We start from the raw sequence: 24,373 nt of genomic DNA, 5'->3' as shown, positions 1-24,373 counted from the left end.
ATATTTCATATGAAAAGCATTAGTCAGATCTATTTTATTAGAGAAATAAAATGAAGAGGAGCCATCTTCTGTGTCTGATATGTGTCACCTTATTGATATTAGGTTGACATTGCTTAATAACAGATGTTATGATACTAATTCTGTACTCCCTCCAATTTCTAGTGCAGAAGTGATGCCATACTAGAAAAATTAATTTCTAATAATTCGTTCCAATCCCTGTAGAGCTTTTAGAGCCAATTTTTAAAAGCATATTTGCAGTTACAGGCATCATGGGCTATGAAAGTGCTGTTTCAGAATTACAGTTTTTCCTGGCATCTTCATTGTCATAAGAAGGCTTTTAAGGACTGGCACATGGTCAACACAACTAATATTAATATTATCTATCATTCGATATAGCACCATAATCCTCTCTCTTCATAATAATAATAATGGCATAGTCTTTGTGGTTATAAAAGATATCAGACCAATCAGAAATACCAGGATGACAGAAACTGATTTAAAGTAAGCAAAATCAGATAATCTGAAAAGTATTTTTAAAATTAATTAGGCAGAAGATCAGCAGGGAAACAATACACTTAAACTACTCTATAAATCAACCGGACTTCACGACTATGGAACATCTGACCAAATGTCTGAAGAATTGACACCGGTCCTTCACAAACCCTCTCTAAAAGCAGTAGGGAACCTTCTCAATTCATTCTATGAGACCAGTAATACTCTGATAGCAAAACCACAACATTTTATGGCAGGAAGATTAGAGGCCAGTATCCCTTATGAATCCATAAGCTAAAATTCTCCACAAAATATTAGCGAACTGAATTTAGCTACATATAAAAAGATTATATATCATGACCATGTGGCATTTATCCCAGGAATATAAAGATAATTCAACATACAAAAAGCAATTACTAATAATTAGTAATAATACAGCGTATTATTAGAGAAGGTGCAGACTGCTTAATCTTTACAAAAGAAGATGCAGTAAAACATTTGAAAAAATCTAACATTTCATGTTAAAAATATAATCAACAACCTAGGAATAGAAAGGAATGCCTCAAACTGATAAGGTACATCTATGAAAAACCTCCAGCTAACATCATGCTTACTGATGACAGCCTGAAAACTTTCCCCCTAAGATAAGGAACAAGACAAGGATGTTCACTTATCACCTTGAGTCAACATTGCAATGTAAATTCTAAATATGAAAATTAGACAAAGCAAGTAAGAGCCATCCAGATTAGAAAAAAACTAAATCTCCATTTGTAGAAGATGTGATCTTGCCTATAGACTATTTCAAGTAATCTCCCACAAAATCTATTAATGGTAATAGACAATTCAGCAAAGTTGTCTTTGCTGAATATATGATGTAAGATCAATAAATGATGTTTTTCTACACTCTAGCAATGAACAGTCCAAAATTAAGTTAATAAAACAATCCTATTAACAATAACATCAAAAAGGATAAAATATTGAGAAATAAATTTAATCAAAGTAGACTTGTGCACTGGAAATTAATAAAACATCATTGAAAGAAATGAAAAAAAACTCATATAAAAAGGTATCCCATGTTAACAGATTGGAATACAATTATCATTAACATAGCAATACTCCCCAAATTGATCTACAGATACAGGAAAATATTTATTAAAATCTCAGCTTCTTTATTCATAAAAACTGACAAGGTGATCCTAAAATTCATATGGAGGTTCAAGTCACCCACAATCTTGAAAAGAAAGAACAGTTAGCATACTCACACTCGCATGTATCAAAACTTACGGCAAAGCTGAAGTATTCAGGGCTGTGTGATAGACATACATAAAACATAATTAACAGAACAGGAATAAACCCAGACATTTATGGTCAACTAATATTGAACAAGGGTTTCAATGAGAAAAGAATAGGTTTTTCAATAGTGTTGTAATAAATGGATAGCCACATAAACATAATAAAGTCAGACCCCTACCTCACTCCACATACCAAAATTAACTCAAAGTTGATGAAAGACCTAAGTGCAGGAGCTCAAACTATTAAACTCTTAGAGGAAAATGTAGATAGAAATCTGTGTGACCTCAGGTTAGGCAAGAGATTCCAAGACATGAAACACACATCACAAAGGAAAAATAAGCTGAAAATATTGAGAAATCAGATATGTGATTGGATGTTGAAAATCCACCTCAATGACAAGTATCTCTTCACTATGTTGTTCAGGTAACTAACTGCAAACTTTTGAGATGTAGTGGTTTTTATGATTCCAAATCCCAGATGAGGATATATTTTTTTGACCTTGGTTAATGCTCTGGTGGTGGTCTCTAACCTAAGCCAGCTGTTCCCTCTTACATTTTACCAAGTAAGAAGCACCCTGTGCTGCTGATTAATAAGCTCACTTAGCTCTAATTATGTACCTTGTTCATTCAGCAAGGATAATTTCTATAATTACAGATACAAGTAAATTTTATGTTACTTTATTGCTTTTGCTTTATCCTCTGTTGTTTGAGACACACTGTCAGTTGAACATAAACCCAATTTTTTCCTCACCTTCCTCATGGAAATGAATTATATTTTCTGTCACTCTTAATCTATCATAGAAGGACCAAATGCAAAACAGGTCTGTTACCATGCTGTTCCAGGGCCATTCCGCATCAGGTTGATAAATCATAGAGGCACAAGTCATTTGTCAGAAATACATTTACTTGAATCAAATTTGCTTTGCATACAGGGGGTGCTGGATTCATACCTAGCTTTCTCTAAATAATTTATCAAATTCTGATTTGCTTGAAATACAAAAAGAAATTCGTAACGAAATTAAACAAAAGTTTCTGTACATGGGAATTGCATATTGGTTGAAGTGTACAGCTCATCACAATATTGCACCCCCATTGTAAATTCAATTTAATATAATTTTACAAATTACTGTTGATTTCAAAATGCTGATATTCTTTATTTCTTCCTATTTTTTGTACTTTTCTACCCACCTGTGCCTCTTTCTGCTATGAGGGGAGGAAAAAATTATGATAATCTCATGCATTGAAGACGAAGTTTTGTTTTTTTCTTTGGTCCTAACTTCGGCACCAGAGGAAATATTATGTCCAGTCCATCAGTGAAATGCTTTACCATACAAAAGGAAGACAGTACTTACTATTAATAAACTTATAAGGATACTCCTGGATTTTGACAGAAAAATCTTGTCCTAGTTTGAAATAATGGGTGTTTAGAGGACTAAAACTGCCTGTAGGGCTGGTGAGCTGCTGTGTTTCCCTGATCCCAGTCAAGATGTCCCAGCAAGTAGAGGGGTCACTGTAACATAGTGGCTAAATATGCAGGCTCTAGAATTTGGCAGTTCAGCTTTGAATCATGGTTCCGTTACATCTTAGTTACGTGCCCTTAGATAGTTTACTTTTCCATATGACTTAAAATTCATGGGCGAATTAAATCAAAGAATCATGCATCTGACCCATAGAAGGCCCTCAACTAGGAGGGTCTGTATCTTGGCTCTGTGCAACTCTTTCATCTGGCTGTTTCTGAACTATAATATGGAGGGATATGGTTTTCTGAGTTTTGTAAGCCACCCTAACAAATTAATTGAACCCAGGCTGGCAATGGTGGGAACCTTTGATTTATAGCCATTAGGTCAGAAGCACAGATAACAACCTAGACTTGCAATTGGCATCTGAAGATGTGTGTGGAGGAGGACGGTCTTGCAGGACTGACCCCTTGACCTGTGGCATCTGATGCTCTCTTCAGGTAGATAGCGTCAGAATTGAGTTAGATTGTAGGACACCCAGCTGGTGTCAGAGAATTGCTTGTTGGCGTGGGGAACCCTGCCACCCCCCCACACACTTACATGTGAGAATTGGTGAGATTTAGGTTCCCTGTGAAATATCTCTCTCCTACTCCTTCAGCCCCCTTGCAGACAACCCTGATTTGTTTTCAGTCACTAAAGATTTGTTTGCATATAAATAGAACAATGAAGTGTACACTTTTTTCTGGCTTCTTTAACACAGCATAACCATTTGAGATTCATCCATGTTGTTGGTGTATCAATAGTTCTTTCCTGTTTATTGCTGAGTAGTATCCTACTTTTCCATTGTAAAAATATATGACAGTTTGCTTATTCATTCACTTAATGAGAGACATTTAGAGTGTTTCCAGATTTTTGCTATTATAAGAGAAATTTCTATAAATATTCTCTATAAAACTTTTCATAGATAGTTGATTTCACTGGGCCTAGACCATATTGTAAGCGTATTTTTACCCTTTTGAGAAAATGTCAAACTGTTTTCCAAAGTGATCACATCATTTTACATTCACACCCAATGTGTAAGAGTTCCAGTTGCTCCAATTCCTTGCCAACACCTTGTTATAATTGGTCTTGTCAACTTATAGAATTTTAAGTGTTGAGTAGTATATCGTATGGTTATAATTTGAATTTCTCTAATGAGTAATGGTATTGTGCATGTTTTCATGTGCTTATTTGCCATCTATATAACATTTTTAGTGAAATGTGTCCTCAAGTTCTTTGCCCATTTTTGTAGTGTTATTTGGTTGCTTAGTATACAATTTTGTGGATTCTTTATATATTCTGGGTATGAGTCCTTTATCAGGTATATGCTTTGTAAATATTTTATCCAAGTCTGTAGCTTATCTTTTTATTTTCTTAATAGTGTATTTTGAGGAGCAGAAGCTTTTAATTTGATGAAGCCCAATTTATCAACTTATAGTCTATAATGGATAATGATTTTTATATCATAACTAAGAAATACTTGCCTAATCCAAGGTGACAAATATTTTACCTTATATGTTCTTCTAGAATGTTAGATCTAGTGTCAATGTAGAGGTAATTTTTGTATATGGTGTGAGTTATGGATGACATTCACATTTTGGCATATGGATATACAATCATTTCATTACCTTTTGTTGAAAGACTATGCTTTTTTCCACCACTGAATAGACTTTGCACCTTTACAAAAATTAGTTTTCCACATATGTAAGAATCTACTTCTGAGCACTATTCTGTTCCATTGATTTATTTGCCTATCTTGGCACCAATACTATATTCTCTTGATTTCTATAGCTATATAATAAACCTTTGAGTCAAGTATACTTAACCTTTAAACTTTGTTGTTTCTCAAAGTTATTTTGGCTACACTATGTTCTCTGCATTTCCATATGAATTTTTGAATCAGCTTGTCAGTTTCAATGAAAAAAAGTCAGAAGAAATACTGACTGGGGATTGCATTGACTATGTAGGTAAATTTGGGGAAATGACAGCATAACAATACTGAGTCTTCTAACCCATTTACAAGGTATACATCTCCTTTTACATAGGTCTTCTTCCTCTCAGCAGTTTTTTATAGACTTCAGTTTACTGATCTTTCACATCTTATGTCAGATTTATCCTAAGGTTTTAACATATTTTGAAGCTAATATAAATGGTATTTTAATTTCAGTTTCTGATTGTTCCCTGCTTACATATAATACTTTTTTTGCATGTATCTTGTATGCTGAAATATTGTTAAAGTAAGTTAGTAGTTGTATTAGTTCAGGCAATAAAATACCCCGTGCTGAGTGTCTTAAACAACAGAGATTTATTTTCTTGTGTTCTGGAGGCTACCACTCCAGGGGAAAAGTGTTGGCAGGTTTATTTTACTTTTGGTGCCTGTCTCCTTGGCTTGCAGACCGCACCTTCTCTCTGTGGGTATGTATCTCTAGAGTCTCTGTGCCTCCAAATTTCCTCTTCCTATAAGGACACCAGTCAAATTAGGGTCTACCCTAAAAGCCCATCTTTTCTTAACTAAATTAGCTCTTTATTCCCTATTTCCAAATACAGTCAATTTGAGGTACTGGGGATTAGGGCTACAGCATATGAATTTGGGGGAAGAAATAATTTATCCCATCACAGTATTTTTTTTAGTTTTTATGTAGATTCCATCAGATCTAGATAGAAAATCATGTCAGAGGCAAATGAGAACAGTTTTTAATTTCTTCCCAATTTATATGCCTTTAATTTTTTCCTAGTAGTTGTAGGCAGAGGATAAACCCAGTCCCTGTTATTCCATATGGCCCAGGTAAAAAAACTATTTTTCCCAGGACTCCGGGAGATACTCAAAGTTGACAAAAGCTGTTTTCCTAGTGTATCCCACCAGAGAGAAGGAGGGAATAAAGAATATCAAAGAATAACAGAAATGAAAGCAGGTTAGCTTAAAAGCAAATTCAGGACTTTGTGGGATGCCAATATGAGAAGAATAGATGGTGGGAATGAACAGACTGGATATGGATCAAGCTGAAAGTGTATCAGCTTGTAATCAGGAAAAAAAAAGCTGTAGGGTTCTCTATGCCTTTGGTTTGGTTACCATGAAAAACCGAAGAACTTTGCTTTTGCATACAATGACAAAGGCATATTCAAAGAGTAGAACAAGAACAAAAATACCCACACTGTCATTTCCTGAGAACTTGGTATGTACCCAACCCATGGCTAAATACACTGCAAGTCCTGTCTCACATTACCTCCGCCATAAACCCAGTTTATAGATATTGTTTTCACTTCACTTATGTAGATGAGGAAACTGAGCTATAAGATTTGAAGGTAGGTCTGTCTATAAGATTAGGAACCTCTTCATTCTGTGGTTGTACATCTAAGATGTTATTATATAAACAAATACTTTTTGCATTATCTAACTAATATGTTTTTATTAGAAAAAGAGCAGGTTTTCCAATGCTGTATTGTGTGCAGTCAATAAATTATGTCATTTGGTTTTCACCAATGGCTGTGTTCAGAAAAGCAACTGTCCTGTGTTAAAATGAACTCTGGATTTGAATCTGAGAAGTATGTGAGAAAAATATCGGAGCGTCTGAAATACAGAGGTAATCATTTTAAAATACAAAGGAAAAGTTTAAAAATAAAATTACATTCAAGTTACCACCTTTCCATTAAGGTAAATTTAAAAAAAGAGCTTGCTGGACTAATGTAATACTAAAAATGAGTTTCAATAGTCATCTGTTTTTCTTGCTTTTATTGTGCTTATACCTGAGGACTTTTTATTTGATTATTATTTTATTAATGATTTTAAGCCAATGAACAAGCTGGTGAGAGCTTCAGGCTTTGTAAATTTAGAAGGACTGAATTAGATAGATGAAGGTAGATATGATAGACAGACTGGTGTTCTGGTGTTACACTTCATAAAAGTCAATTTGACAAGGATGACATTGATTAGTGGTTGATGGTAAGGAATCTTTGAGAAACTAAGTACCAACAGATAAATTATTCATAGAAGAATAAAAGGACAGGGAGGAGAGGAGAGAACGTGGAGGAATACTCCTTTCTAGTGTTTCCAATGTGTGTTTTGCTATTATATTTTCACCAGCTCTAGTCTTAAGACAAATCTTAAGAATACAGCAAATTAGTTTCCTATCATTTACATCATGTGTTGTGGATTGTGCATTTAAGATCAGAAAATTTCATGACCATTCTGTGAAGTAAATTAGTAAATTATCAGTTTACTGATAGCTAGGTTTTTGAATGATTCAACAAAATGAACACTACTGGGCCAAAGCAGAGTGACTAATTCAAGGCAGCGGTATAGAGGGAGCTAACTAAATTTTAGAATCCTCAGGGTTAGCATTTACAGCACGTGTCCAATAACTCTGAATGCATGAAAGAGGAAAAAAGAAAAGACTGAATGGGAGAAATGGATAATATCAAGAGTCAGGCTTCTTGTGCTTCTTCTTGACCAGTAGAGTGATTGTTTTATATTCAAATTTGATCTAAAAAATTGTATGCCAAGTGACATACTTTGGTACACCACATATATAGATTGCCAGTTTTAATTCTGCAAAGCATTTTAGGTAGCATCCATCAGAGTCCATATTTTACAAAAGAGAAAATTGAGGTTCAGCAATATTAATGATTATTTGAGATCATGCCATTAGTTAACAGGAGAGCTTGGATTATAATTGAGATTTTCTGACAAACCATCAGGCATGATCTGCTTTTCTATTAATTAAAACCCAGGGGATCAAGATCAATAAGATTCTGATTTTATTTCCTTTTTCTTTATAGCCTAATTTATACCATGTCTTATCTATTTTAATCCACCTTTTAAATATTTACCGTGTGCCCCCAGGAAATGATCAAATACTTAAACAAGAAAGACATGGTCTCTGCCCTCCTGGAGTTTGCATGAGGCAGACATTTAAAAATGCTAATTATAAAGACTCCTTGAGAAGAGAAGTATAGGAGGCTCTTTGGCCTACCAGAGATGTTAACATTCCAACTTTAATAGATTCAGACATTGAAACCCCTCAATGAGTTGTTACGTATTAGAATCTGAGACATTTTTATTTCCATTTCAGTATCCCTGCCCATCACATCTATCTTCAGAGTTTTATAGGACCATTGCTTTATATCAGTTCTTCACCATTTTAAGGAAATCAGATCACAATGAAAATCTGATGAACACTATAGACTCACTTCCCAGAAAACAAAACTTCTATTATTTGTAGCGATTTCTAGTTTTGGCCTGAACAAAATCCATTCCCACTTCTGGTAAAAGCAATTTGATTTTCTTTTCAGGAAATTATTTCTCCACTCATCTGCCATTAAGATTTGGTTCAGGGATATTTTCAATGCTCTGGCCATAAAAAGAACAATTCCTGATTGTCCAGGAATGATCCTAGATATAAGTTGGCACATTCTGGAGTTGCTATGAAAGAGAAACCTTCTCTTCCTGCTGAACTTGAAAAAGAAGGTCCTATGTCTTGAGCCACTGGAGCTGTCACGTGGAGAGAACTACCTCTGTGAAGCCAACTCATAGGGAAGCAGGAGCTAGAGAATATCAGGGATCTGATGAGAACTCTTAAGCCTGTGACTCTAGCCCAAAGCTGGCATTCTCCTGAAATTATCTTAAGTGGGTGTCATTGCATTCCCATTTTACTTAAACCAGTGTGATTTGAGTTTTCTGACACAACACAGTGTCCTCCTTAGCTGTTATCTAACCTGTACCTCTCAGTCCTGCTATAGAAATCTTACTAGGCTCTCCTGTGAGGTGCTTTCAGAAAGAAGAAAACACAATGGAGCTGTCCAGCTTTGGAGGAGACTAAGAGTCTTTCTAAAGAGGTTTAAGGAAGGAAAACCAGTTAGAAATCAGCAGCAGTCACAAGAAATTACCACGAAAAGAGCAGCTGTCACAGTTCCTCAGAGCAAAGAGCAGGAAAATCACAGCCAGGAGCTGGAGGGAGTTGACCAGAGTCACCACAGACATTTATAAGCACTGATGGTGTGCAAGACTTTTTGCTGGTTTGATGGAGTCAGAAAGATAAGACATGGTTTCTGCTCTAGAAAACCCTATAATTTGGAGGGATCGTGAACATGGAGATGCAAAACCATGCAACAGGGGTGAGAACCAAATAGTGGGATAGATGAGGTTCCATATAAGAGTTGAGGGTAAAAAGTAGAGAAAGATGTCATTTGAATGAGGCCTTGCAGGGGAGGCACAATTTAAATCACTTAGATTTTAAAAGGGGTATTTGAGGTAAATAGCATGAGCAGAGAACCAGACACAGAAGAGCACAGGCTTACGTGAAGACTAGCACAAATTATGCACTTATACAGAGGAGCCATGAAAATAGTTATTTGAGTCATTAGTAAGTGACCTGAATTTCAAACTATGGCCAATGGAGATGACTCAAATATATCTGAGCAAGGGAGATGTGAGGTTCTGGGTAAATTAAGGTAGTAACAGAAGACTCTAATCAGTAAGGAAAAAATATAGTGCCATACCTAACTTTGGGGAAAAACCTTGAAAAAAGGGCACTCTTTTATTTCTATTAAAGTTAAGAGAGCACATTTTACCTAGTACAATCAACCCAGATCAATGTCTCCTGGATGTATTTTTGAAAAATGTATTCTTTATTCAAATGTTTTCTTCTTTATTCAAATGCTCAGTAATTAAAATATGTTTTTTTTTCAAAACTAGAAATGCAACTGAGCTTGTTCCAGAAACCCCATTCATGGGAATTCGTATTCTGGCATTGCTTGCACTGTGTGAAATGATATATATACAAAGAGTTTCATGGAAGCATTTCGTGTAATAGCCACCAAATTAAGCCAAGTGTCCTTTAACAAATGACTGGTGAAATAAATCATAGTAAATCTATTTACTAGAGTAGCAAGCATTTATAAAATAAAGAAGCTTCCCATGAACATAATAGAAGTATTGTAAAATATACATCTAAATAAAAGCATGCAGAATAAGTGCATCATATGTAATCTTTGTTTAAAAGAGGTAGTAATAATTATTATTCATGTTTGTTTGCATTTGTATGGAAAATAGAAAAAGATACCTAAGAAGCTAATTAAAGTGGTTATACAAAATAGGAGGGTATAAATTGAATAAGAACAAGGGAGATACTGAGTTTTTTGCTGTATAGTTTTAAAAGTTATATGTAATGTTTTTCTAATATTCAAACCATATATAGTCAAACACTAAATATAGAAAAGTGTTAATAAGCAGACTATATGAGCAGGGACCTGAACTGTGTGTGTGTTCGGGCTCCAATTCACAGCTCAACATAAAAGCTCTGAAGGAGGAGAACAGAGGAGCATGTCGATCCATAAACACATGGGCCCACCTAATCATTCATCCTTTTAAGTGTCTTTAGAGGAATCTGTCTAATTCTTGCTCTTTACTATCAGGCAAAGTTCACTGTTCTCCTGAAGTATAATGTGTCTCTGGTAAGGCTTAGACTGTGGTACACTGGGATGTGTTCGAAGACTTAAGATGCCACTATCATCACGCAGCACTCCTAGCATCCAGCTCTCCTGGCAGAAGGGAGCGGCACGAGTCAGTGCCCCAAGCTTCACTGGTGCCTGCGACCCGTGTCGAAGGTGTCCCTTCATTGTGCTCTGTCAAGGGGAACCAGATTAGAAGTGAGAAAAGCCAATCAAGTAGCATCATCGAAGGTTATGAAGTTGCCTCGTTAGTTTCCCTCTATAGATACAACAACACTCGAGGTCTCAGTTGCCTTCAAGCAAATTGGGACAATAACATTTAACTAATTAATTAATTCAAAAAAATTAAAGTGCTTAACCCTGGGCATGGCAGAGAGCAATCATGGGGAGACTTTGGAGGAGGAGGAAGAAGAGGTGGGGAGGAGAAGGCATTTCCCATCTCCTGGTTGTGAATCTTCGGATGCACAGCAATCTGAAAGCCCTTGATAGTGCAAATATCATGTCACCATTATAAAAATACTTAGTGAATTCAGAGTAATGGGATTTAAGTTATTTTCATGAATCCTAGGAAAAGTTCTTTTTCTAGATTAGGCCTACTTTCCCTGGGGAAATTTGCAGAAACCTGCCTCAAGGTGAGCTGGCTCCAGTTTGGCTAGAGACACCAGAGATAGGGTGTGCTGATGGAAGAGAGGTGCCTTCAGAACTGTCTGTGGCCGTGGGAAGTGATAACAGACCCAGGCTGGGGCTGAAGTGTTTCCCCTACAGATCTGCGGGAATGAGCAGTCACACTGGCTAATGATGGTCATTTCACTGTCATTATTCTGTCTTGCTATAATGGCCCATTTCCCTACAAAACCCCACCTAACTGTGTCTTTTATTGCCCTGCACAGAAAAACATTCAGCTTCAAACTCTCCAGAATCCTTTATTTCCCTCTCTCTGGGAAAATAGGTTTCCTTTCAACATGTACACAAACACACACGTGGACATGCTTACACACAAAACTTAGCAGAAAAGGCTGCTGTTTTTGTTTCTTTTCCAAATTCATATTTTTCTTGTTATATTTTCAGTGAAGTTCAGAGAACAAGAAATAGCTCCTTTAATGAACATTCTTAACCACAGGAAGGATTTATTCCACTAGGTGATAGGATTTTGAATAAAGAATTGGTTTAAGAGTCTTTTTAATCTTTCACTTTCTTTTCTGTTTCTTTACTATTTAATTTTTAAAGGTAAATTTATTGTTAATAATCAATCATCTTTGTAATAACTCTCAGAGTAGGTATTCCCATCTCTGTTTTAGAGACTAGGCAAATTGGCAGAACAATGCTCTATGATTCATCAACTGTAGGTTGGCTGGGATCAGCGGGACCGTTCATACAGCAGCAGCAGCTGGAGTTATCTGAAGACTGTATTGGTATGAAGACCAAGACAGCTCTTCACTCACATGTCTAGCAGCTCATTTGCAGTGAGTGGAACAGTTTTTGGCTAGTTGCCATCTCTTTTCCTTCATAGCAGCATCTTTATGTGAGTAGCTTGAGCTTCCTCAGAGCATGGTGGTCTTGGGCAATTCATACTTCTTAACTACAGACTATAGAAGAAGCCTTTCAAAAGTCTAAGACACCAGCTAAAAAAAATCTTAGGACCTAGTCTCAAAAGCCCAAGGTGTCTCTTTTTTACCATATATTTCTATTCAAAAACAAGTTACAGGTCTGGCAAAATTTCAAAAAAAGGAACTACACAAGGGCATAGATATTATAAGGCATGATTCCTTGATAGGTCAAGCTTGGAGATTATCTACCCTGAAAATATGGGGAAAGCAATCCTTTTTCCCTTTAATTCTAATGCTTTTCTTTTGGTCCAAATCAGGTCTCAGCAATTCTCCATGAACTATAAATGGAATTCATTACATTGATAGAAAACATAAAACGCTTGTAAAAAAGTTTTGCCGAGATGAGGTGTTATTAGTTATATGGGCTAATGTATTTCACCTTTTTATAGTTTCACAAACTTTGAAGTCTCTACGAGTTTATTCAAATACATTTTCTAATCCTAATGGGTGTTGTGTGTACTTCTATTTGTGATACTCTGTTTTTTTTGCTAATATGAGCAAAATCAACGCCCATGAAGGCATGCCGTTGCCAGCTCTGTGTGGGTCTGGTGCTTTGTATATTGATGAAACACCACCTCTCCTGCCGAGGAGGTGGGTGCTAATGGATGAGATAGGATTCCCTGGTTCAGGAACCCCAGAGTCAGTGCCTTCTGTTACTGGGGAATTTGATTCCCCCGAGTGATTTTAGGCTCATTGAGGGGGCTTTTACGTGGGAGGCCTTCCTGGGAGGACTTTGTTTCTGGCTATCCAAGACATTTTTTCCCTTTACTCTATTTGCATAGTCTTCCAATGCTTCGGAGATACCTTGATCATTTTTTTTTCCCTCAAGCATCTGAGCTGTTTGCCCCAATCCTGGCTGCATGTTGTTTATTCTAAGATAATGAAGGTAGAATCTGGTTGGTGTAGATGCTCCTAGTGGTTCTGTTTCTCTGTTCTAATTCTGATATGATATAACTAGTGATCAATTGAAAGGTAGGCTAAGAGCTCCATGCTTAGTCTTTCAATGATACAGGATTTCATGGAAGGGGGAAACTCTATACCTAAGCATTAGAGAAAGATTCCTGAAGGAGAGATCTGGAGTTGGGCCTCGAAATAGGGGAAAGAATTAAATAGGTATAGAGATGAACCAATGGCTCAGTGAATCAGAGATGCAAAAATATATTTCAGTAATTCTTAATAATACTAATTGTTAACAGCTAAATTGTTCCCCTCCAAAAATGGTATGTTGAAACCTAAGTCACAGTACCTGAGAATGTGACTTTGTTTTGAAATAGGACTGTTGCAGATATAGGAGTTAAAATGATATCATACTGAAGCACAAAAAGTCCCTAATACAATATGGTTGCTCCTGAAGACAGACAGGGACAGACACAGGACACTAGAAGAACACTGTGTGATGATAAAGACAGAGATTAGATGTATGAAGCTGTAAACCAAAAGGGTCCGAAGATTGCCAGTAAACCACCAGAAGTTACGAAGAGGCAAGGAACAATTTCCCTACAGTTTTCAGAGGGGTCATAGCTCTGCTGACATCTTGATTTTGAAGTCCTGGCCTCCAGAACTGAGGTAATAAATTTCTGTTGTTACAAACCACCCAGGTTGTAACACTTTGTTACAGTAGCCGTAGAAAATTAATAGAGTCATAGAGAGGCTGCTCTTAATTATTGAGGGAGTAAGGCAGGGTGAAAGGTCATGGATAAATCCAAGCCATATTCAGGATAAAACTGGTAACACTGTTGTACAAAATGGATTATGTGTAAATGCATTTATTTAAGGTTGCACCAAATATTTAGTATGCATCCTTTCTGAGAAGCCTCTGCATGCTTTCTTGCTAGTGCATTGAGCCATCCAAATGGTCAGGCACAGCCCCAAGACTGTATTAGCATAAGCCAACAGCAGAGACCTCAGACTGGAAAATTGCACAAACACAATAGTAGAGTATTTTTTTCATTTAAGTGATAGTCCAAGGTGCTTATTTCTGACCAGCTGATGGCTTTCCTCCTCATGATAATTCATCAATCCAGAACCTTGCATCATGTGATTTTACTGTCCCTTAGGGTCTAATTTTGATATACGTATCTGGTCAGTGGATGGAGAAAGAACATAGAGATCATCGTGGGAGGATTTCTATTAATCAGATCTAGTGTGGGGCACATGATTTCTGCTCAGGTCCATCGTCTAGAATGGTCACACCTAAATGAAAGGCAGTGTGGGAAAGTAAGTTAGCTGTGTATCCAGGGTGGGGGAAATGAGCAGCCAGCAGCCTTTGCCACTCATGACATCTTATTTTAATCAGTGATCCCTGCCCTCTCATTCTAATAGGCATTGTCTTCTGTAACTCCAAATGACCACACAACAGTGCCATCATTATTCCAGGTCTAGAACCCTACTGTTTGTTCATCACAATCAAAGTATTAACTGTGTTATTTTCATGGACATATTTTCCCCAAAACTGGCTGCATGAGTTAATACAGTATTCTGCGGATCTAAGACTGAATCTTGTCCTATTTTAAAGAAAAGTTGTTATCTATACTAGAAATAGTTCAATTGATGTGCAATAATTTTGTATTTTTCTGAAAATAAAATATCTATAACTAGTAGTGTTTAGCCACTGTTAATTACTAAAAACATGAATAATAGTGATTTGACTATAATCCCATTACTTCACTGGGACTTCATTTTTATATGTAAATCTTAAATTATGTGCTGTTATTAAACTTTTCTAATACTGCAGTGGCCCAGAGATTTGAGTTCATTTTCTTTTTTTTCTCTTTTTTACTTTAGAGCTCACACTGTTGTAGACGGTAATTCATTCTTTTCATATGCTAGTTATGTTTTTTTAAATGTCATATTTTAATTATGAGTTTTCTTGGGTCACACAGAACATGCAAACTGCATATTTTTGTCTAACTGAACAACCATTGAGTTTAGGGTCAGGATTCATGTATATCAGTTTCATAGAGGGGCAATGAGATTCATAGTTAATTCCTTTTGGAAAAGAAAAGTACATCTTTTGGCGTAATTATTCTGCTTGCTTTAATACTGAGAGATTTGTGATTTATAATTGGCATATGGTATCAATACTAAGACAGAAAAGAGAAAGTTGATGATTTGCCTGGGAAAATAGAGTTAATGTTTTGTTTTGGGGGGGGGCAGAGATTGAATTGAGGTTATTCTTTGAAGTGGTAATGGAAATTATTTTAAGGAGTCAGAAAGTGTTTCCATGAATTCTTCATGATTTTTCAGTCATGAGGATAAGGTGGCCTCTGAAGATTCCCAAATTACTTCTAGATTTTTAAAAATTCAAACAAGATTATATATTGATTTGTAGAATTACCTGAATTGGTAGAAATGTTCATTCATCAATATTAAACTTGAATGCCATTATTAAAACATACTGTCTGTGCTGCATGATCAAATAATATTTTGTATTAGTCCTCAAATGATCTTTGAATAGGATAATTACATTGCAGTTTTGGGTATATGTGTGTATGTAGAAGTATTCTTTGTAAAATGTGAATATCTAAAGTATGCCATAGTTTTGTAGGCCTGTCTGGACCATTAATAAATTAAAGTATTTCTACATACTGGCATTCACAAAAAGTGGAGGTAGGCCAAGCTTACTTTGACACTAAGAAGTCCTGGTTGTATTTCCAGATACTTGGAGATACTGAAAGTTTTTTATGTGACCTTTTGTCAAATGTAGATGTTATCTGGGTGCCCTGGAAAGAGCACAGCTGCAAGACAGTCCCTAGACTGTGATTTATCTGTGATCTGGGGCCACCAGGTGAACATACTGTATCCTCAGAGCATCTGGGGTCTGAGAACAGGTGACTCTGTATCCTGCTCTAAGGCCAACTCAGCACTGTGAGGGGGACAAACCAGGACCTGAAGATGAAGTAAAAAACTCTACTGTATTATTTGAAGTTATTTATCTACTCTAATAACCAGTCTGCTTTGGAAAACATTCTTATATGCTCCCCTAAGATGAACTCTTTTTAAGGGAACTGCAGTAAACATTCATCTGTTTTATTCCCTTTATTGTCATTTCTGGGATTTTATCTCAGAGGAGTCTTGGGACCACAGTATATATTTGAATTTCCAAATGACTCGGCATATGTTGAGACCATATCATTTTTTTAGCCCTGCATGAAGATGTCGCAGCAGTGCCATCTCTCCCAGTGAATCACCCCTACTCGTAAAATTGACATTAATACATCAAATTATCCTTTGGAAAGAAGTGAAGCCCTACCATGCATCCAGCATCAATATCAATAGCTCCTAATAAAATATTAAACTTCTAAAATGTCACCAAAGAGGATTATCAGCAGGTCTCACTTGAGGGCAGTAGTTCTGTCTGTCTTCCTGGAATGAATCTGGGAGCTTAACTACTGTTCTTACTTTTCTTCGGAAAGCTTCTAGATATCAGGACCTGCCACAGACCCAAACTGACTTCTCCATGTTCCCTAGTTAGCGTAGGGCCCATTCATTATTAATGGCCATTAATACACAGAAGAGACTTTGTCCAGTACTTTCGTCAGCAAAAAAATTTACATAGCAAATATCCTTTGATGCTGCTTTTTTGTTTCTTTTCAGCAACCAGTTTTCATTATAGGGGAGGGTGATACGTGTTTCATGCTTTTGTTTGCTGTGTTGTTCAGTATGTCTCCATTGCTTTATATACTTCCCATTACTCTCAGAGTAATCATGAAATGTAGGTAATAGTATTCTCATTTTGGGAAAAAATATATAACTGAGGCTCAGAAGGATCAAATCCCATCTCAAAGGTCATCCTTATTAAAATAGCAGAGTCAGGATTCAAAGCAAAACTGAGACTCCACAGCCCCCATGTTGCGTTTTGGTCCAGTGACTGCCCATTTGGTGTGAAAATATGAATTCATATCCAGATGCAGAAGAATTGCTGAGAGGGAGGGGAAAAGTGGAGCTAAGGAGGAAATAAAATGACAAGCAGCCAGGTGGAGATTGTGGGCAGAGTAGGGGGCAGAATGCAAGAGGGATGAAATCAGGGCCCAGGGCTGTGGAGAGGTTTCTTACTTTCCTAAAGCGGCCTCGGCAGTGCCCTGGGGAAGGAGGACGCCCTGATGCAGCGCTGTTTGTTCCCTGCATGCCCGCGTCCCTCCCTTCCTCTGTACTCAGTGGCTTGAGCTACCGTAATTCAGTGGCGATGGAGGTCCTCAAAGGAAAACGGTGCCGCAGAGTCAGGCAAGGAAGGCTTCATCTGTGACTACTGGAGCAGGCAAGAGAGAATGAGCTCAACTTCCCTGAAACAAAAGGCAGATGGGTTTTTAAGTGCTGGGGTGAGCTAGTGGAAAAGTACCGGAGGACTCTGGGGGGGAAGCTGGTCTATGTGATTAGACCGGCTGTATTTGCTAATCTGTGCTCATGGAAGCTAAGCTCCTATCTTCCCCCACACAGTGAGATCACTATCCTTGCTGATTACATTTCCAGGGAATACGCACTGGTCCTTGAGAAGGACTTTCCTGGGCTGTCAAACTGAGCAGAAGCAGGGAGAAGATTCAAATCTCAAAGGCGCACAGAAAAAAATTTACAATTTCAAGTTTTCTAAAGTATGTGCTTTAAGAAAAGAGATGTCAGGGCCTTTTGTCAAGAAGAAACTTGTTTAAACTTCCCTCAAGCTGAGGAGAATGTTAAGGCTGACATGGTCAATGTCTTCTGTCTTCTGTTTATCTCTTGAGATTGGAAGGACAGATGATATCAAATGAATTGTATTTCAGATAGTTATGTGGGAAGAAACAACTTACTGAGTTGAAAACTGTTGTTTCTCAGGAACCAGAGTGAAGGGAGAGAGAGGTGGAAAAAGAAATGGCTGAATTTTTGTTGTTAATAAAATTTGAACAACTTACCATTTAAAAATGTGCTAGAAGTAATTTGATAAAAACAAATGACTGTCAAAGGAAGAGAAAAATAAAAATATCTGCTCCTGCCTCAAGAGGTGCCAGCCCCTGAACCACGACCAATGTCCTAATATGTGTTGCCCACCATGGGTTTTGAAGATGTGACTATCAGACTTTTCTTGCCCCCACCATTAACCATATGTAATTTCCAGACTAGTTCTCCCAACTACCTAACATGTTTTTGGTCAAAATTCAACCATTTTAGTCACATGTGGATGTCTGGGAGTAAGAATTGATTTCACATTACCTAGAATGAAATCTAATTAGGAAAGTACATCTTCTATAAATAGAGTAATCCAAAATCAAATAAAAAGGATGTCCCTGATCTTAACAATTCCTACCAAGTAAACATAGTGCTGTGGCCTCATGCCTGTCAGATCTCTAGTCAGTCAGGAGCTCCCGTTGTGTGATTTCTGAGCTGAGGGCTGGGCTGAGGCTGAGAAGAGAAAGATTCTAGAAACATATTTGAGATATAAAGTTCTAAAGGTGGTATGTGAGGAGCAACTTAACATTTCTCCTGAAAACTGCTGGGAAAGATGCCACAGTGGAGAACAAGGTACCATCTCTCTGGGAGACCACCACAGTTGGCTTTCCCACCAGGGATATGATGGTTCTTTGCTTTTAGGGCTGAATTTTTGCTTTGAGTGATTTAATCCTGGTGAGGCCATGTTAAGAGGTCAGGATAAATGGATAATTAATATATTTCAACACCAAGATAATATACAGAGTGGCAACATGCTCACAATAGAGGAGCATTTGTGAATCACTCCAAGGAAGTAAATGGCAGAGTTGGTTCTTATTTCCATCTAGAGTCCGAGAAAGCACAGTAAGAGGCAGTGTCATGCACTGTTTGAATGTCTCAATAGTGTCTCTCATCATCTCTGTCTGTCTCTCTTCATCTTTTTCCCTCCCTCCCTGTCTTTCTTTCTCCATACTTGTCCCCAAATAGATTTTGTTGGAAATTTTCATAGGCATAGCATAAATTCTACTTATGCATAATGGTTAAAAGTTCTATTTACTAACTGCACTATTGGAGTCTAATGCAGGCTCCTTGAGTTTCTTGTGAGGTCACTGTGGGCAAGATCCTTAGCATCTACAAGCCATAGTTTCCTCCTCTACCAGGATGCTGGAAGATTGAAGAAGATAGCAAACACACAGCACTTAGCACAGTGCAGCCCACTTAGTAAGTGCTCCATAAACATCTGCTGTTATAATCAACCTCCCGTGGTCCATTGGCAGATCTTTGTGCTCACTGGAGTCTTGAATCCAACAGCCTCTCCAGCTCTTGTATCTCCTTCAACGTGAATTCCAACGTCTGCCAGGGCCCAGGACTTAGCACAGGTTGTCTAAAGAATGGGTTCCTTCTATTTAGCTTGACATTTAATGCTAGTGAATTCTGACGATGTCTATTCAATGTTCACAGAGTTAGATTTCGTGAGAATCATTGGTGGTCTGGGCTGGGATTGTGCTCATGTTTAAGGTGTGTCTCTTAGGTTCTGAATGCACTTGTGAGAAAAACAAAGTAATGATGGGTGAAGTAAGAATCTTAAAGATGTTTCTGAGGGCTTTCATATTGCCAGCTGATATTTTCTTTTTCTTAATATTTTGCCTTCCTGGTCCTTTCTTCTGTACTTTCTCAGCTCCTGGTGAGTGAGTGGGCAGTGGGGCCAGCACGATGCGCGCTACAAAGCTTGAGGAAACGGAACTGAGTACGTGCAAGAGTCATGCACCCTGCTGTGTACTAATCAAGTAACTCCTTTGGGTAAATGCTGCTACCTTGAAAATATTATCCCCCTTCCCAAATACAGCTTGAACAAGACTACACACACACACACACACACACATACATTCATTCCAGCACTGCTTGTAAATAGTGGAAACATATTAAATGTTTATATATAAGGGAATACTTGAACCATTGTATACAAACCCAGGGAAGTACTCTGCGGCTTTATTAAGAAGGAAGTTCTCCATGAACTGATGAGGAATTAGTCCCTGGGTATATTTCTGATTGCAAAAAGCAGAGTGCAAAGGAGTATTTTTATATGTTATCTTCAGTATAAAAAATGAGAAAAATATGTATATATTTATTCATTTGTGCAAAAAGAAACACAGGCAGGACAAATTAGAAATTCATGAGATTGGCTACCTAGAGGGGCGTGGGAACCATCTAGAAAGGATGGGGTAATGGAAGCATGGCGGGATGGGTGGAGGGAGAGGACTGCGACAGCAGGGAACTGAGCAGTACGGCTTCTGAGAGTACACCACTCTAAAAAATATTATTGGCTATTAGAACCATGTTGTCTTTTACATACTTGATCAAGTAAATAAGTAAAATCAAAGATTTGAGGGAAAGGGAATATGAACAGAAACACATCAATCTAACTGTATTTCGAATGGCTAACAAACAAGTTGGGGGTGGGGAAATAATCCTTGAACACAATATTTTGACCGCATGTCCTTAGGCTAAAGACAAAAAGAATGTTCTTTTAAATGACTGTTACTAGGTTTGTTTTCTACAACAGTATGCACTAGACATTCTGAGATGACTTGATGTATATTTTAGAACTGAGCATATAAGTCAGTAGTGAGAGTCTCTGTCAGAGAAGAAAATTAAAATTGTGAAAAGCTGGAAGCTGAAATAAACTCCATGGTGTTAGAATTACATTATAGGTATTAGTGTGAATATGTTTTTTTCTGTTTTTAATATCTAAGTTATAGATATTAAATATGGATTTATATTTAGATTTATAAATAAGAGAACAGATATAGAAATACAGGTGTATATATAATAATTATCTGATTTAATGCTTGGCAATCTTACTAAAAACACTGCACAAACCCCAAATATTTAAAGTATAATTTTTTATGTTAAAAAATTTTTTCATTGGAATAACGTTGACATACAATATTATATTGGCTTCAGATGTACAACATGACTCAGTAATTATATTATTAGATGCTTGCCATGATATGTGTAGTTAACCCATTACCATACCAAGATATTACAATATTATTGGTTACAGTCTCTGTTGTACTTGCATTCCTATGACTAACTTATTTTATATTTTGCAATTTCTACTTCTTTATCCCCTTCACCTATTTCACCCATCCTCCACAAGCCCCTTCCTATCATAACCAGCTGTCTCTTGTCTGTATTTGTGGGTCTATGTCTTTATTTTTTAGATTCCACACATCAGTGAAATTATATGGTGTTTGTCTATCTCTGCCTGGCTTATTTCATTTAGCATGATACCCTTTAGGTGCATACATGTTGTTGCAAATGGCAGGATTTTTCTTTTTATAGCTGAGTAATATTCCATTGTGTACACATACCACATCTTCTTTATCCATTCATCTATCAATGGGCACTTAGGTTGCTTCCATGTCTTGGCTATTCTAAATAATATTGCAATGAACATACATGTGCATATGTCTTTTTGAATTAGTGATTTTGTTTTCTTCAGGTAAATTCCCAGAAATCAAATTGTTGGATCATATGATATTTCTATTTTTAGATTTTTGAGGAGCCTCCATGTTGTTTTCTGCAGTGGCTGCACCAGTTTAGACTCCTACAAACAGTGTAGGAGGGCTCCCTTTTCTCCACATCCTCACCAACACTTGTTATTTCTTGTCTTTTGGATAGTAGCCATTCTGACTGATACAAGATGGGTACCTCATTGTTTTGATATGCATTTCCCTGATGATTAGTGATATTGAGCATCTTTTCATGTTTCTGTTGGCCATTTGAATGTGTTCTTTGTAAGAAAGTCTGATCAGATCCTCTGTCCATTTTTTAATTGGATTGTTTACTTTTTTTGGTGTTGAGTTGTACAGGTTCTTTATATATCTTGGATATTAGGCCTTTGTCAAATATATTATTTTCAAATATATTCTCCCATATGGTAGATTGCCGTTTTGTTTTGTTGAGGTTTCCTTTGTTGTGCAAAGTTTTTTACTTTGATGTAGTCTCACTTGTTTGTTTTTGTTTTTGTTTCCCTTGCCTAGGGAGAAATATCCAGAAAGAAATTTCTGTTGCTGATGTTCATGAGATGCTTGCCTACATTTTCTTCTAAGAGTTTTATGGTTTTATATCTTATATTTTTATCTTTAATCCATATCAAGTTTATGTATATGGTGTTGAGTAATCTAGTTTCATAGTCTTGCATGTAGCTCTTAGGTTTTTCCAACACCATTTATTGAAGAGACTTTTTTCCATTGTATATTCATGCCTCCTTTGTCATATATTAATTGACCCTATGTGCATGGATTTAGTTTTGGCCTGTCTATTGTTTCATTGATCCATGGGTCTGTCCTTATGTCATTATTACCATACTATTGTAATCACTGTAGCTTTGTAGTATAGCTTGAAACCAGGGACTTTGATAACTCTAGTTTTGTTCTTCTCAGGATTACTTTGGCTATTTTAAGTTTTCTGTGGCTCCATATAAATTTAATGATTATTTTCTCTAGTTCATTAAAAAATAACATTAGTATTTTGATAAGGATTGCACTGAATCTATAAATTGCGTAGGGCAGGGTAGCCATTTTGGTAATATTCTTCCTAACCATGAACATGGTATAGGTTCCCATTTATTTGTGTCTTCTTCAGTTTCTTCCATCAGTATCTCATAGTTTTCAGAACACAAGTCTTTCACCAACTTGGTTAGGTTTATTCCTTGGTATTTTATTCTTTTTGATACAATTGTAAATGGAATTGTTTTCTTGATTCCTCTTTCTCCTAGTTAGCTGTTAGAATGCAAAGATTTCTATATATTGACATTGTATCCTGAGTCTTTGCTGAATCTAGTTATTCTAATAGTTTTTTTGTGTGTGGAGTCTTTAGAGTTTTCTATAAATAGTATCATGTCATCTTCAAATAGTGACTGTTTTACATTTTCTTTACAAGTTTGGATGCCTCTTATTTCTTTGTCTGATTGCCATGGCTGGGACTTCCAGTGCTATACTGAATAAAAGTGGTGAGTGTGGGCTCCTTGTCTTGTTTCTGATCTTAGAGGAAAAGCTTCAGCTTTTTGCCATTGAATAAGATGTTAGTGTGGGTTTGTTGTATATGGCCTTTATTATGTTGAGGTATGTTCCTCTATACCCACTTTGTTGAGAGCTTTTATCAGGAGTGGATGCTAAGTTTTGTCAAATGCTTTCCCAGAATTTATTGAGATGATCATATGGTTTTAAAATAACATTTCTAAAATCTGTTTCTCCATTCCCTTCTTCCAATACTTTAATTTTTCCCTTAATTTCTTGCAACTGAAAAATTAACAATTCTTGTGGTAGCTATAGCATTCTGAAGACACACAATTATAAGTTAAAATTGGCAGAATGGAATACAGGGGACTTTCAGTGCATAAATTGTTTCTACGATCTTAATCAATAGATTTCTCAATGTAACATGGGTACAGAGTGGAAAGGAGGGCAAAAGGAGACAGAGAGTTGACATTATTTGAAGTATTTGATGGACTATGATACAATGAAAGCAGAGCTTATGAGCTGAGTATGTGTTTGGACTGTGGAGGAACACGACCTGCTCCCTTGACAAAGCCTTATTATTTTTTGATTCTCACTGTCACATCCAAGATTATAATCACCCAAGAATGGTTTCCTCATTTTTCTGTAAATGCTTGAGAAGTCTACCTGTACAAAAACATTTAGAAAAATGCCATTCAGCAAAATGCCAACAGTTTTTAATTTTAAAAAGCAATAATAAAGATCTGCATCTTGTAAAGTGTTCGATACAGTGTTTTACATAAGATTGAGAAATTGAAGGAAAATCAGTGTTCCCAGCAAGCAAAATATTACTGACATTTTTTAATAACAATGAAACATAAGACTTAGGGCAAAACAAAAATCCATTTTGTATGTCGGAGACTTGTTTGAAACATGCTTGTTTAGGTTACTTCATTAGTGTTTGTGAGTTTAATGGAATAAGTTCAAGGTTAAGAAAAGTATAATAAATGCCTAAATGATTGCTAACTTTTCCAACAAGCCTCTGAAAGATGAAAAATCTTTAGGCAAGAAAGGACTTCTTCATCTTTGCTTCATAAATTCAGTTTTGTTTCACTTTAAAGACAAAAAGGAAATGGAAA

The 24,373-nt window shown here is 36.6% G+C and overlaps 1 long non-coding RNA gene across 1 annotated transcript in view; it reads left to right on the top strand.

The window, feature by feature from the left end:
- Positions 1-24,373, top strand: part of LOC140850564 (uncharacterized) — a 222,261-nt gene that overhangs the window by 156,605 nt on the left and 41,283 nt on the right. Inside the window, exon 3 of the long non-coding RNA XR_012133503.1 lies at positions 19,910-20,031. This is a non-coding gene — a long non-coding RNA (uncharacterized lncRNA). The remainder of the gene's footprint in view (positions 1-19,909; positions 20,032-24,373) is intronic.

This window comes from Manis javanica, chromosome 7, assembly GCF_040802235.1.
Source record: "Manis javanica isolate MJ-LG chromosome 7, MJ_LKY, whole genome shotgun sequence".
Taxonomy (NCBI): domain Eukaryota; kingdom Metazoa; phylum Chordata; class Mammalia; order Pholidota; family Manidae; genus Manis; species Manis javanica.
The sequence above is the reverse complement of the archived record's forward strand: the minus strand, read 5'-3'. Positions and strand labels throughout refer to the sequence as shown.